Source organism: Hemiscyllium ocellatum, chromosome 39 (assembly GCF_020745735.1).
Source record: "Hemiscyllium ocellatum isolate sHemOce1 chromosome 39, sHemOce1.pat.X.cur, whole genome shotgun sequence".
NCBI classification, from domain to species: Eukaryota; Metazoa; Chordata; class Chondrichthyes; order Orectolobiformes; family Hemiscylliidae; genus Hemiscyllium; species Hemiscyllium ocellatum.
In genome coordinates, this window is record NC_083439.1 from 42728530 (window position 1) to 42734195 (window position 5666).

Here is a 5666-nt window from a genome sequence, read left to right on the forward strand (position 1 = left end):
GTGTGACTTGAGACCCATGGCAATATGCTTAACTTTATATTATATTGCGGAATGGCCTCAGAGTCAGGGCGACTAGTGATGGTCACCAAATGCTGCACTTGGCAGAGATGACAACGTCCCACGAATTAAGAAAATTGAAGGTGAAATCAAATAAAGGAAGATGCTGAAAATCTGAAATTATAGAAAGAAATGCAAAGAAATGAACAGAAAGTGATGGGAAACTTTCCTGAACTGAAAGTAGCTGGAAAGGAGTGTGATTAATACCGTTGACAGTGAAGTTTGCTTTGAACAGAAGGAGGGGTTCAATAGAGAAAGAGAGATATAGAAGAAAAAGAGAAAACAAAGGAAATGATGATCAGCTGGGCTGGAAATAAAACGAGACATTCACCTCATTTATTTTTCGCCTTTCCCATCTTCCTGAATAACATGCCCATGTAAATACAGGTCATCCCCCGCTTTTCAAAAGTTCGATTTTTGCCACTTCCCCTTCCAAATGACTTACATTAGGATCTTGTTTCACTAACCAAACGAAATTCCAGCAGGATTTTCACTTTTACGAAGAAAGCCGAAATTTTCCCAAAATAAATCAGTGCTACTGCACTTTACACCATATCACCTTGCGAACGGTTTCGGAGGACAGTCTACTTACAAATAGTGAGGGAAACCTGTATATATCTAAGATCATGTTTAAAGCGATTTCATTCCCTCTGTCTGTCCCCCATAAGTGTGGTCATCTTCTTATATTCATTAATTAGATATGGGTATCTCTGACTGGGGCAACATTCGTTCATTTTTCCAGTTGCCCTTGAGATGACCTTGAGCCACTGCACTCCACATGTTTGATCTTATTTCGTTTCATTTATTTTAGTCAAATGTACAATGGAAAGGTTTGTTTTTATTGTAGTGCAGGTAAATGACCCTAAACAAGAAAACAGAGATCACAGGGTCCTTGGACAGAGTAAGGCATATAAGGTTACAGCTTCACAGGAGGTGGGCAAAGCAAGGTCGACATTAGCAAGATTAATAATATTTGAAAAGTGAGAGATGTCAATTTGTCAGTCTAATAATGGTAGGGAAGGAAGTGTTCTTGAGGATGTTTTCAAGCCTCTGTGTTTCGTCCCTGTTGGAAGAGGTTGCATGAGATCATTACCAGTTTGGGAGAGATCTTTGATGTTGCCAGCCTTTCTGCGACAATAACAAGTATAAAATGGACGGAAGGTTGCCTTCCGTGATGGTGTGGGCTGTGCACACAACCGTCTGTAGTTTCTTATGGTCCTAGGCAGAGCAGTTACCATGTGAGGTCATTATGCAGCCGAATAGAATGCTTTGCGTAGCCAGTATACAGAGCACTGGGAGATGTGCCAGTATACAGAGCACTAGATGTAACAATTGACTGTTAAATGGATACCCAAGTTCTTGTTGCTTTTTTGACAACAATTGAAATTTAACTGATAATTTTAAATCATGTCGTCTATACCAAAACCTTGTTGAGTGTATTGTATTGCCAACATTGAACAATGAGCCATCAGCTGCTTCAAATGAATAGAGAAGCCATCACCATAACAACGAAGGAGAAAGAGACAGAAACAAAGGGAAGGAGAAAAAGAACACAGCGAGGGAAACAGATGGACAGTCAGTCAAAGAGAGAAAGGAAACAAAACAAGGAAATAAACAGTCACATGGGCAGGGAGAAGGGAAGATAATAGGTTCAGGGAAAGAAACAGAAGACAGAAGATAGATGTTGGCAGCCTTTCTGCGGCAACAAGCCGTGTAAATAGAGTCAATGATCGGGAAATTGCAGTCTGTCACAGTCTGGGCTGTGAACACAATCTTCTGTAGTTTCTGATGTTCCTGGGCAGAGTGTTGCCGTTCCAGGCCATTATGCACCCGAACAGTACGTTCACAATAGCGCATCTGTAGAATTAGTGCATGCTAAATATTCTGAGCCAAGTGAGGAAGGAGAGAAGTTTTTGCACCATCGTGACTGTCACACCTATGTGAGAAGTCCAAGGTAGGTTGCCAGTTATCATCACTCCGAAGGACTTGACGCTCTGCACTGTCTCGACCGTTGATGGAGATAGTGGCATGTTCCCCTCCTTTCATTCTAAAGTCAATGATCAGTTAGTTACTTTTGCCGAATTTGAGAGAGAGGTTATTATCATTCCACCATGCCACCAAACCCACTATCTACTTTCTATGTTCAGGCTCATCGTTGTTTGATATCCCTCCTGCTTTGGTGATGTCATCAGCAAACTTACAGTTAGCATTGTTTGGAATTTGGCAACAAAGCCACGTGTGTGTACCGGAGTACAATAGGGGGCTGATGACAAAACCGTGTGTGTACAGGGAGTACAGTAGGGGACTGCAGACACAGTCGTATGTGTACAGGGAATGAAGTAGGGGGTTGAGGACACAGCCGTTTGTGTACAGGGAGTAGAGTAGGAGGCTGAGGGATGCAGTCGTGTGTATACAGAGAATACAGTAGGGGGCTGAGGACACAGCCGTGGGTATACAGGGAGTACTGTAGGGGGCTGAGGGACACTGCTGTGTGTGTAAAGGGAGTACAGTTGGGGGCTGAGGCACATCTCTTGGTGTAGGTAGGGGGTTGAGAGACACAGCCGTGTGTGTACACGAAGTACAGTTTGGGGCTGAGGACACAGCCATATGTGTACAGGGAGTACAGTAGGGGGCTGAGGGCACAGCCGTGTGTACAGGGAGAACAGTAGGGGGCTGAGGGCACAGCCATGTGTACAGGGAGTACAGTAGGGGGCTGACGGCACAGCTGTGTGTGTACAGGGAGTACAGTAGGGGGCTGAGGATACAGCTGTGTGTGTACAGGGAGTATGGTAGGGGGCTGAGGGACACTGCTGTGTGTGTACAGGGAGTACAATTGGGGGCTGAGGCACATCTCTTGGTGTACAGGGAGTGCAGTCGGGATGAGGGCACAGCCGTGTGTGTACAGGAAATGCAGTAGGGGGCTGAGAGCACAGCAGTGTGTGTACAGGGAATACTGTTGGAGGCTGAGGCACTTTTCTTGGTGTGCAGGGAGTACAGTCGGGGATGAGGACACAGCCGTGTGTGTACAGGGAGTACAGTAGGGGGCTGAGAGACACAGCCATGTGTGTACAGGGAGTACAGTAGAGGGTTGAGCACACAGCCGTGTGTGTACACAAATTACAGTAGGGAGCTGAGGACACAGCCATATGTGTACAGGGAGTACAATAGGGTCTGAGGGCACAGCTGTGTGCACAGGGAGTACAGTAGGGGGCTGAGGACACAGCTGTGTGTGTACAGGGAGTACAGTAGGGGCTGACGACACAGCCGTGTGTGTACAGGGTGGTGCAGATACCTACCTTCACTAATTGGGGTCTGTTGGTCAGAAACCGGGGGATCCAGTTGCAGAGAGTGGAGCCACGACTAAGGTCATGGAATTTTGAGATTGGTCTGGAGGGGTAATGATGTTTAAGGTGGAGCTGTCGTCAATGAGCAGGAGTCTGGTGTAGGTGACTTTGTTGTCCAGATGTCCTAGGGATGAGTGCAGGGCTCGGGATACGGCATCTTTTGTGGACCCGTTACATCAGTCGGCATATTATAGGAGATCAAGTCAGGCTGGGAGATTGAAGGTGCTGTGGGCCATAACCAGCCTTTCAAATAACTCCATATTTATTGAGGTTAGAGCCATGGGGTGGTAATCATTAAGTCATTAAAGCATGAGCTTTCTCACTTAAAAGGTTGTTGTTGGCCTTCCTGAAGCAGGTTGGGACTTCAGCCTGTGGGAAGGAAAGGCTGAAATTGTATGTGAATACCTCTGCCAGTTGGTCCTCACAGGATCTGTGTGCTCAGCCGGGAACACTATCCAGGCCCGGCGCTTTCCTTGACTGACTTGCAGGAAGACTGATCAGGTCTGCAGCGGTGAGAGTGGGCACAGGTACATCCGAGGCTGTTGGGGCAGGTTTCAGCCTGGCAGTCACACAGTTATTCATCATAGACATACCCTCGCCGACCTCCCTCCATCGTTATCAATACACAGTGACATGGTTGGTGTGAGCACCACTCAGTGTTGAGACAGAGTGACATCAATAGACTGGGATTGTGCGCCATAATGAAGTAAACTCACAACAAAAGTGGGTAGGGTGTGCTTCTACTGAAGGTCAGTGGTGCAGGGACTGAAGACTTTACAGGTATAATTCAAGTCAAGCCACTGCTTCAACCTGAATGGAGTCAAGCACTTTCACTGTTGTGCCTTTTATATGGTGGACGGTCCTTAGGGAACCAGGAAATATATTGTATATGAACAATCTGAACAAAGGACTTGAGGTCAGTTTTGCTAAGTTTGCAGATGATACTGAGGAAGTGGGGAAGCTGCAGAAAGGCTTGAACAGTTTAGGACTGTGGGAAAACACGTGGCTGATGGAACACAATATGGAAACGTGTGAGAATATGCACTTTGGTAGGCGGAATAGAGGAGACACCATGTTCTAATAGGATCCATTAAATCTGAAGCACAAAAGAATTTTGAAGCACTCGTCCTCTCTTATGGTTAACGTTCAGTTGTCAGTTAGGGAAGCAAAAGCAATGTTTGCATTCATTTCAAGACAGCAAGAATGCAAGACAGGAGACATACTGCTGAGAATGTAATGGGCTATGGACAGACGGTATTTGGCCAGTTGTGAGCTGTTTTGGACACTATCTCTGGAGAAAGATCTGCTCGTGTTGGAGGTGATCCATCCTGGGGATGACGGCTTGTCATATGAGCGGCAATGTGCGTACTCGATGGAATTTAGAAAAATTGTGGGGGTGGGGTGGTGGGGGGTCTGATTGAAACTAATGGATTACTGCAAAGATTGATACAGTCAGTGTGTAGAAGATATTTCCACTTTTTCATAGAGACAATGACAAAATGGCACAGTATCAAAATGAATGATTTTCTGAATGGCCTAAATCTATTGTCATATCTCATGCCGTTTAGGTCATAGTGTCTATTATTCAGAATAGACTTCTAGTCTCTGTCCTGCTCTGACCTGCTCTTGTAACCCTTATATTTGTATGTTGATTTGACTTCACGTTCTGGTCAATGGTAACCCCTGTGATATGGACGGTGGGAGGATCAGTGTCAGCCAGTATTCCATTAATAATTTGAATATGAGCTGCTTATCAGGGAGCCTTATCTGGTGGGAGTACATTCTCTCTACGATGATTGTCATTTTCTGTCTGGTGTTTTCGAAGGGTTGATCCTGGTACGCCAGTATTGTTGATTTAAACAAAACAGTGCAATTTATCACAGCACTCAGCCAACAATATGGCATCGAATACTGAACACCTTCTAATAACAGAAAAGTTTAAAATGTTCAATATTAGAAACACTGCTTTCCTGCTCGTGTTCAAATAAGATAATCTGTCCTTTCGAGATGCTCAACTTGGGACTATTTTTAAAAAAGTATTTTTTTGGATGTGGGCATCGCTGGATGTGCCCAGCATTTCTTTCGCGTCCCAGTTGCCCTTGAGAAGGTGGTGCTGAGCTGCCTTCTCCAACTGTTGCATATCTACCTGCTGTGCGGTGACCCACTGTGACTAAAGAGGGAGTTCCAGGGTTTCCACGCAGCAACAGTGAAGGGAATGGCAATACATTTCAAATCAGGATGTTGACTGCCTTGGAGAGGAATTTG